Raw genomic sequence first — 10,985 nt, forward strand, 5'->3', positions numbered from 1 at the left:
ATAGCTTATATTGTTAACTATATATAATATACAAATATATATAAATATACCATATTTATATAAATGAATATAATATGAGATGTGGTGTACAGCTCTTTACTGTGCTTTACACCACATCCCATGCTTCCACAGTTCGGTGCAACTGCCTTTCCGGGTCAAGCCTGCATCAATCACAGTGCCAAAAGCATCTCCCCCAGAAGACAGGCACAGGTCCCTGTCACACCAGGTCACTAAAATTTGGAGTTTTAAGACTCAGCCAGCCTGACTTGTATAGAGCCCAAAGTGCACTGCTTTGTTCCAGGCAGGCAAGCAACCTGGACACTGTGTGAAGGCGGTGATCTAAAGGACACCTGGGATGCATGAGGGGGAACTGTTCGCTCTTCTGGGAGGGTTTCCCTGACAGTAGCCAGAATAAACTCCCCTCTCTGGGGATGAAAGGGTGGACTGGTCCTATTTCCCTCCCCTGCCCCTCAGCATCAGCTAACTTCAGTAAAGCGCAAGTGCCACCACTGGTGGCCTAAATTGCTTACACTAAGCCCTGCCACCCTGCACTCTGCCGGTACTGCTTTTCTTGAACAAGGGTGCCTGAGAACCAGAGCCGCAGGCCCTTCCCCCAGATGATCAGTGCAAAGCTCCACTTGCACCACATCTACTGACCATGAAGTTCTGCAAAGTTTCAGCTCTAGTGGAAACAGCATCACGTCTCTTTTAACATGTAGGCCCGAGCACACCTAACTCTGGCCAAGGCCCAAACATCCCCCACTGCAGGCAAGGAGAAACTCTGCAGAGGACTGACCTGAGGGATAGAGCAGCCGAAACACAGCAGTAGAGTGTATGCAGCATACACCAGAGATATTTCTTGAAGCCCTGAGGGTATATGACCTTTACCTCATATAGCCATTACTCTCAGGAGCAGGAAACATAACCCACTTTCCTAACACACAGAAGAAGAGACGGACAAAAAGCCAAGATGGAGGAATTCATTTCAAAAGACAGAACAAAAAAAGGTCATGGCCAGGGATCTAATTGAAACAGATAAAAGTAATATGCCTGACCCACATCATATATCATCAGAAAATGCAAATTAAAACAACATACAATTTCACACCTATTAGAATGTCCAGAATCCACTGACGACCATAAATGCTGCTGATGATGTAGAAAAACAGGAGCTCTCATATATCGCTCGAGAGAAGGCAAAATGGTACAGACACTTTGGAAGACAGTTTGGTGGTTTCTTACAAAATTAAACATGCTTTTACCATATGATCCAGCAATCCCACTCTTTGGTACTTATCCAAGGGTGTTGAAAAATTATGTTCACACAAAAACTATACATGGATGTTTATAACAACTTTATTCATAATTGCTAAAACTTGGAAGCAACTAAGATGTCCTTCAGTAAGTGAATTGGTTGAATAACTGTGATACGTACAGACACTGGGATTTTATTCAGTTCTCTAAACAACTGAGCTATAACGCCATGAAAACACATGGAACACAACAACCTTACATGCACGTTTCTAAGTGCAGGAAACCGTCTGATAAGTTTGCATGCTATATGATTGCAACTATATAATATTCTAGAAAAAGCAAAACTGTGGAGATAATAAAAAGACCAGTGGTTGCCAGGTGTTGAGGGAGTGGAAGGGATGAAAAGGTAGAGCACAGAGGATTTCTAGGACAGTGAAAATACTCAGTATGATTCTTTAATGTTGGATGCATGTTGTTATACATTTGTCCAAATCTACAGAATGTACAGCACTATGAGCGAATCCTAATGTAAATTATGGGTTCTCGGTGATAATGATATTCAGTGTAGATCAAATGTAACAAACATACCACTCTGGTAGGGGTTGTTGATAAAAGGGAAGGCTATCCATGTGTGGGAGCAAGTGGTACGTAGGAAATTTCTGTATCTTCCCCGCAAGTCTGCTGTGAATATAAAACTGCTCTAAAAACAAAAAGTTAAAAAAAACTTGGTTTTTGAAAACCTACAATTTCTCCCATTGATTCTTTTTTCCTTAACATCCCCCTGTGTTCTCCATATTCTTAAGTTGAGCAAATGATTACTTCTGTCATTTTAAGTGGTTCTTCATAGGAAATGCTTTTTTTTTTCTTTTCCCTGAATATAACTCTGTCTTCTTTGACAATTATAATGATTGACAGCATGTTTAAAATAAAAATCATTCAGTTAGTATTCTGGGAAATTTTCAGGAATTACCAAATTTCCTCTTGAAATTTCTTGGATAATATCTTAAATTTGCTATTGCTAGTTTAGTAATGGCTTGAAAAGCTGATAACACTGAAATAATGAGACTAGTTATCCAAACACCACTACATGTAACTGAGATACCTATTTTAATGCATTGACACCAGAGGTTAACCAAAAGTATTCCAAATTAAAAAATTAAGATAAAATTTGCTTATGATATTTCACAATAATTTTCAAATATGAATTTTAAATTTTTATTCTGTAGTATTCTTATAAGTTCTCCTCCAGAATTTATAGGCACTTTATGTGTGGTTCTGGTCAAGTATTCGTTAGGAAAAATGTATAAAATACTTTATTTATGAAAACTGTATTTTTAGGAATAATATGTAAATTTATTTTAGAATTTATCTATTTATAAAACTGGTTTACCTTTCTTTTTCCTTTTTTAATTTTTTTTAAGAAACTGTTTATTTTCCATCAACCTTATTTCCATTTTGTTTGCATTTGTGGAAGAGCAGCTTAAGACCACTCAGTGGTTATTCTTACCCATTCAGTGGCCTGAGCAGTGGGAGCTGCAGACCGGTCTTCAGTGGCCGGCTGGGCCCTCCACTTCCCTCCCTCAGTACGGAACTGCTGAGTAGGCACGGAGGGCGTCTGCACACCTTCAGACTAGTCTGCAACTTCAGGTGGAGTAGCAGTGAACTCAGGAGCTAGAGCAGTCTATTCACCCTGAAATTCCTCCTTGGTCACAGCCTTTTCATCAGAGGCCTGACCTTCCTTTTCAATCTCTTTAGGATCTCTGTAGAACTAGAGATCGGGGATGACCTCCCATGGGTGATCACGGGAAATGGTGCCACACATGGGCAGAAATTCCCTGGCCAGCACCCACCACATCAGGCCCACTGACTGAGCTCCCTTGTTGTTGCAAGGGATGGCAATGTCCACATAGTGCAGAGCAGAGTCTGCATTACACAGAGCAATGGTAGGCAGGTTAATATAAGATGTTATATATAAGGCTCTGTAAGAGCCTGGTGGTCAGCCCTGGGATCGGTAACCATTACACAGAGCAATGGTAGGCAGGTTAATATAAGATGCCTCTGTAAGAGCTTGGTGGTCAGCCCTGGGATCGGTAACCACCAAAAGTCTCGGCTCTCAGACGGCTGCCTGGATCTGGTTAGTGAAGTTTCCAAGAGTGAAGTGGCCAGCAATCAAGTTGTTGCAGTTGCAGCAGCAAACTTCAGCACAGCTTGCTGGCCCGTATTCCTGGATGATATGACTCTAACATTAGCTGGGTTTTCAATGGCAGCAATGGTACCAGCTGCCGGCGGAAGCTTCTCCTGGTTCTCTTCAGATTTATGATGTAGATGCCATCGTTCTTCCTTTTGTCGATGTACTGTTCAATTTGGAAGTTGAGGTTGGTGCCACCTAAGTGGGTTCCTGCTGCAAGGTATTTGAGGATATCTTCTTCCTTCATTTGCAGGACATCAAGGGCCCCAGATGTTGTGAAAGTTTTCCTTTAAATTACAATGGAAATGCAAAACAATGCATTATGGACCCTTCCCTGGGTAACATGGAAAGGGAAAACTGGTTTACTTTTAACTCAATGAATATTAGTGTTTTCAAATATTTCAGAATGACATAGGGATGTAGACATCACTCTATAAAATTATAGAGGTTTAAATTTCTGCAGTTTTACTTTTTAATTAATAATTATTTTTTAAAAAAGATTTTACTTATTTATTTGACAGAGAGAGACACAGCAAGAGAGGGAACACAAGCAAGGGGAGTGGGAGAAGGAGAAGCAGGCTTCCCACTGAGCAGGGAGCCTGATGCAGGGCTTGATCCCAGGATTCTGGGATCATGACCTGAGCCAAAGGCAGATGCTTATTAACAACTGAGTCACCCAGGCACCCCGATTTTTTTTAAATCTATTATTTATTTATTTTTTTAAAGATTTTATTTATTTATTTGACAGACAGAGATCACAAGTAGGCAGAGAGGCAGGCAGAGAGAGAGGAGGAAGCAGGCTCCCTGCTGAGCAGAGAGCCCGATGCGGGTCTTGATCCCAGGACCCTGAGATCATGACCTGAGCCGAAGGCAGAGGCTTTAACCCACTGAGCCACCCAGGCACCCCTATTTTTTATTTTTTAAAGAGATTTTATTTATTTACTTGAGAGAGACAGAGAGCAATCACATGGGAGCAGGGAGAGGAGCAGAGGGAGAAGTAGACTCCCCACTGAGCAAGGAGCCCCTGTGGGGCTTAATTCCAAGACCTGGAGATCTTGACCTGAGCCAAAGGCAGATGCTTAACCAACTGAGCCACTCACGTGCCTCTAAATTATTGCAGTTTAAAATATTAATATTCTGTCTCTTTCTTGGTATAGAATTTACATTTTTGGATAATGTTTTCTGTTAACCTGAGTTTTGTCTTTAAAAATGAATTTAGCTGAAGGCTACATCTTGTTGAACAAAATAAACATTCAACGACTTGCTTAATACAGACAAATTAACCTTCTATTCTGATACTCTTGCAGTCTGCATCTTACTTGAGTACCTTACCTGTAACTGTTAACAAACTTCAACTCACCCCTCTTATTCTACCTTTCTCTGGTTACCAGTGTGGTCTTAGTTAATAAATTTTCATGGAGTGAATATCAGCCAACTCAATCATAAATTCTTAAACAAATACTGACAGGAAAGGTAAAAGAACTTCTAGAAGCAAGAAAAGAAGCTTCAGCTCACAGCTCACAGCTCACAGCTATGGATGTGGTTAATCTTAAGTCCTGTCCAAGCTGCCTTTCAAATTAATATCAAAGATGAGTAGACAGAGTGTATTTTAGCTTCCCCATCATGTTCTCTCTCTCTCTCTCTCTCTCTCTCTCTCTCTTTTTTTCTTCTTAGTATAACACCATGTCAACATCTTGGATGCTCAATAGGGCTTTTGGGTTATCTTATATTCTTTATCAATTTCTTGATGAAATTGGCTCCAACTTCTAATCCAGTGTTCTTTTTCATGACTTCAGTTTTATGAAATGAGTTACTACTGGCTTGAGTTCTAGATGTTATTTTATCCTCTTTGTCTAATATACTATTTATCTTCTGCTTTTATTAATTCTTTTCCTATACCATGTTGTCCAATTATTTCATCTCTCAATTACCACCATTGCCCAATTTTATTCTGCTTCCAAATCATCATCAACATGGTCTCTAGAAAATTTTTATTGCACATTTAGGACAAAAAAGAGTTTCTATCACAGGACAGCATACCATTTAAAATAAGATTGTAGATATTTATATCTGTTAGATTTTCCTCCATGACAAATCACCTCAAAACTTTTTCTGCTTATGTCAGATTTGCCATTGACCAAAGCAACACACATGACCAAGCGCAGAATCAGTGTGGGAGGGGAATACTCAAGGGCAAGGAAACAGGAAGAAGATTACTAAGCCAATTTCTAAACAACCTATGGAACATTGTTTAACTTCTGTATCTTTTTTCAATTAGTCAACTTTCTTCATAGGGCACATGTATCCCAGTGAATTGCTGGGCTAACCTCTCTTCCTGTGACCTCTTCTCTTTCCACCCTGTCTCAGTAATGGTCTCTCAGTTATGATTGTAACCCCCAGCCATAAGAAACTCCCTGCTGAACTGCTGATGTTGTAGAACAGAGATAAGCCATTGCCACTTGTGTGGTATCTGAATTCTTGACTTTCATAGTCCTAGACCATAATGAAGTGGTTGTTTTAAGCTGCTAAGTTTTGGGGTTGTTTTTTCATTGTTATGTAGTAATTGTAAGTATAATACACATGTTAAGAACAAAGTGAATGCTTAACACGATCTGTGCTATGGGAGTTTAGAGGAGGAAGCAGTCACCAAAAGTTTGGGTAGGGCGGTACTCCCATTCCTGGTCCCTCTCCCACACTTTAAAGGCAGAGTTTGATAGGCAATATAGAACATGGACAATGAAAAAGGAAAAGCATGAAAACAAATTTAATGGCAAAGATCCTTGTTCTTTTTTCTTTAAAATTCTTTTCTTAGAATAATCACAATTAAAAATAAACCAGCTTACAAAGCACTAGAAAAAAGAATGAAAGCTGAATGGAGAAAAAATAAATTAAACTCCCATCTTAATTTCTGGGCTACGCTTCTGGGCATTTAAAGATGAAGCTATTGTGGTTGGTTGTGCATAGTACTTAATGGTCTTTAGGGAGACTGATAAACTGAGAAACAGACTACAATAATTTTGAATCGGTGATCCACTGATTTAGTTACTTAAATTTCATATTTCTTTAAAATTCTGAAACAAGGGCATTCTAAAATGTTCTCTTAACAGAACAGGAAAGTTTCATGGGAGAGCAAAGCAATTTGGTGAAAAGAGACTTATCTTTATGCCTTAACGTTTTTGGAAAACTCTCCAAACTGCTGAACAACCAAAGATAAAAGCAAAAGAGAATATCTGGCCTTTATTTTGTGAAAGGATTTTTTGAGAGGCAGCACGTGTGGATATTGTAGGGAAAGATATTGATGGTTGAGTCTTTTTCCTTGAGGTCCTTACAATGTCAGAAGATGCTTATACTGTAAAGGATGTTTGTACATTACTCAAAATAAAGCTAAAACCTAGAGTATCTATTTACATATACAGGACTATATTCTTTATTTTAGAAGGGGTTGCTGAAACAGCTTCCGTCCTCTCCCTCCCATAATTTTTCATCTCTTCTCTTCCCTTGCACCTCTCTGGACCTTCCCAGGACCCTTTAGTTCTCACACTGCATCTGGGCTGACCAGTTCCTCTCTTCCCCTGCTATGTCTATCAGCACTGGTTTCTCTGAGTTTCCTTCAAGCTATCCATTGAACATACTGATGGCTCATTCACATGTGCCCAAATGCACTTCTCCTTAGTGAGGCATGGTGACCACATAGGTGTAATTTTCCAAGATAGTAGTATACAAACAATTTCATTATCTTCATGTATGCAAATTTTTCACAAATCCCAAGATTCTGATATTCAATTACATCTCTCAGAACTTATGTAATTTGAAGAGGGACACCAAATCTCCCACATCATGTATTTAGATTCCTTGTATGAAAAATTCTTATCCTCCATCCCTCATTTGCCTATTCTTCTTCTCCTCCTTGTTGTTTTGTTATTTAATTAGCTTTCTGGTTATTTTGCAGCTTTCATTGAGACCTTGGCATTTGCTTTACTTTCTTTGTTTTCGCCCCAAATCTGGCATTTTCTCATCTATCTATCCATCCATCCATCCAACCATCCAGTTTATTATTTATGTGAATAGCTCATATTATATGATAGCCTCATAGTTATTTGTGGTTCTCAAATTTGATACCTTTATTTCTTTTCAATTTAGTTACCTGGCATGTAGTGAACATTATGCTAAAGAAATAACAATACTTAAAATTCAAATCAACTGTTAAAAAGTATCACTAGACTTTGGTAACAGATGAGATTATCTATCTTTTATTAACAGTTCAAATTTCACTGTCCCTTGCTCTCCCATTACCTTTAGGACCTTACAAGCATTCACCAGTTTAAGATTTCAGCCTTCTGAATATGGTGGGGTGGTGTCTCATATGTACCTCAGAAAAATACAGTCAGGGTACTGTCTACCTTAGTTTTTTTCTGTCTCTCTGTGAGCTTCTCAATCCCCTTTGCCTGAAGGGCTGTCAGTGCTCTACTGGCAGGTACCTGCAGTGAAAACACCCATGTCCAAGCCAAGTCTTCACTTTCTTTGAACTTCCATAGCTGCCAAATCCAAGGTGGAAAAGAATGCAGCTGACTTGATTAGACTTCTGTCTTAGAGACTTAAGTAACACCCCTTATGTGTTGTTAGCAAGAAGATTAAATGTTTAAGAGGATGAATGTTTAGCAAGATATGCATTCTTGTATATGACTATACAAGAAGTGATCCTATAAAAAACTATTTTTTAAGAAATTAATTTTGGAAATCTGTTAGGGGTCCACTTAATATCTGGTTTAATTATGACTAAGAAAAGTCATGCCATGTAGAAACCAAATCTTAGATTAGTCAAAATGAATTTGAGGAATGCCTTAATAGAACTTTAGTTTGCAACTAGGATGGTTCTTAAAATATATTGAAAGAAGGAAGCCAGCTGCTAACACAAAGGAATACTACTCAATAGTCAGTGTGTAGGAGTTGTTATGAGGGCTAGAAAGGAGACAGTACAGATATTCAACAACTGCTTAAATCTTTACCAAGAAATACTTTGGGGGAATATGCCATACTTAAACTCTATCTAGAGATGATTCACATTTTAGGTTTAGAGAATTATAAGCTGATGGTGTTCTCTGCATAATTTGGTAACCTAGGAATGAATAAATTATTTGGGTCAGATTTAATGTGCATAAGTATTGAAAGTAAATGAAAAATTAATTTAAGACTAGGTTGTTTAAGAAATATAAGCTCACTTTGGAAACAAATCATAGCATAATCTTTGAAAAGAATAACCCCACCTTATTGTTTTCACAGATATTTTTATTTGTAAGCTGAGAAGACTCTATGGTTACACTATACTTATAGATTCAAAGATGCTTTGGTAAGTTTTTTTTTTTTGAAGATTTTATTGATTTATTTATTTAGAGGGCACACACATGCAGAGGTTGGAACAGAAGGAGAGGGAGAGAGAGACTCTCAAGCATTGAGAATGGCACCTGATACAAGGCTCCACCTTACAATCCTGAAATCATGACCTGAGCCAAAATCAAGAGTTGGATGTTTAACTGACTGAGCCACCCAGGCGTCCCAAGTTTAATTTTTAATAAACATAAAAATGAACAACAAAAGGGACAGGAGAAGGGTAGTTTGGGGTAGAAAAAGCAGTTCTCATGCAGTTTTAAGGCAGTTTCATTTGAAGTTACACGAACACCTGGGAGCACATAGGGAAATACTCAAATCTGCAGATGCCACTAGATTTTCTGAGTGAAGACTCACCTACCTATTCAGTTCTCAAAAAACTTTTATTGGATACTTAACATATTCTAGGCATTGTATTAGATAACAGAGATGAAAGGATGAAGGAGATATAGCCCCCGTCTCAAAGGGCACGATCCAAATGATGGAGACAAATTAGGTAAATATATAACCCCATCTAATAGACCATCTAAGAGATGTACAAAAATGAATTAGTCACTCTATATAATTATACATCTTTTTAGTATAAGATGCTGCTTGGCAGAAACTCTAAAGGAGTTTTCAAACCCAACACAGATTCTCTCCCACGAGTCTGACTCATCAGGAGGGATTGTTCTGTCCTGTGTTAAGTGGAACCACATCATGCTATCCTGGAGCCCAAATTTCTTGAGTACATAGTTGGTAAAACAGTACCGCAATGGGCATTCTGTTTGACCTCCGCCAATTCCTCCCATTTTCCTGGTCTGGCTATAATGCTCCTCTGCTCACATTCCTGAGATAAGTATGTCTCCCTTCTTTTATTTATTTATTTATTTAAATTTTTTTTTTCATTTTTTAAGGTTTTATTTATTTGACAGACAGAGATCACAAGTAGGCAGAGAGGAAGGCAGACAGAAAGAGAGGAGAAAGCAGGCTCCCCGCGGAGCAGAGAGCCCGATGCGGGACTCGATCCCAGGACTCCAGGACCATGACCTGAGCCGAAGGCAGAGGCTTTAACCCACTGAGCCACCCAGGTGCCCAAGTATGTCTCCCTTCTGATCTTTTAGTAATGAAAGTAACCATAACTGGATTCAAGTGCACACTTGTCCAGTTTAATCCCTAGGTTTGATCCCAAGTTCCACCAGCAGGTGGTAGGGAAGTCAAACAGAGTTAACCTATTTATAATTGTTTTGGACTGAGACAGTAAGCACAGTAATCATTGTGATAATTCTGGGTAAATAACAATTTCTATGTTTATAACACCTGTAGATATTGATCTCACTTGTTATTGACTTGTTAAATCTGTGTGTTTTTTTGAACCACATTTTTAATTTCCTAGAATTTTAAGCATCAGCATTATTATTATTGTTAAAAAATACTGTTTGTCAATGTGTACACGATTTGCCTTACTTAAAGCTTATCAAAAGTAAATATGATCATTATATCCAAGAAGAGTATAACTTAAAGGATTGAAAGCATAATTCATACAAGCTAATATTAATATCCAGGAAGATTTTCTTTCTAGAATAAAAAAATCTGAGAATATTAGTTATCCATTTTCTATTTCATTTCTTATTCTCCAAATGAACCAAAAGGGACAGGGATTTATTGACCATTGTAACGACTGACATCTTTGGAGACATTCGATTGCTTTTGGCATCCATCACCCCTGGATTCCTGAGGTCCTTTAGCATCCTCTGTGACGCGGAACAAATGAACAAACATCAAACACCTATGTTTTTTATTTTTTCCTGTTCTTTTTCCAAATAATTTTATACAAGTCCCTGCATGTACAAGTTTAAAAGTGAAGAAAATAAAGGTTAATTAGAAGTAGAACATCAAGCTAATTTTCCTTAACTGGGAAACTTTCTGCATGTGTATGGGCCTGTAACTACATTTTTAAAAAAAGATTTATTTATTTACTTGAGGGAAAGCCAGTGAAAGAGAGCACGAGTGGGGGTGGCGTGGGGAGGTGGGGTTGAGGGCAAAGATACTGGGCTCCCTGTTCAGTGGGGAGTCTGCTTCTCCCTCTCCCTCTGTCTTTGCGCCTACTCGGGCTCTCTCTCTCTCTCTAATAAATAAATAAAATTTAAAAAAATAAAAATTTAATGTTAGGAAATAA

General features: G+C 38.4%; 1 pseudogene across 1 annotated transcript; it reads right to left on the reverse strand.

The window, feature by feature from the left end:
- Positions 1-2,734: 2,734 nt before the first annotated feature.
- Positions 2,735-10,557, reverse strand: LOC308340257 (small ribosomal subunit protein uS2-like; annotated as a pseudogene). Its single transcript has 3 exons — positions 10,493-10,557; positions 3,271-3,729; positions 2,735-3,177 (listed from the first exon to the last, which is right to left on the reverse strand). The product of its transcript is annotated as a small ribosomal subunit protein uS2-like (transcript).
- Between the last annotated feature and the right edge of the window lie 428 nt (positions 10,558-10,985).

Source organism: Martes martes, assembly GCF_963455335.1.
Source record: "Martes martes genome assembly, chromosome: 3".
Classification (NCBI taxonomy): Eukaryota; Metazoa; Chordata; class Mammalia; order Carnivora; family Mustelidae; genus Martes; species Martes martes.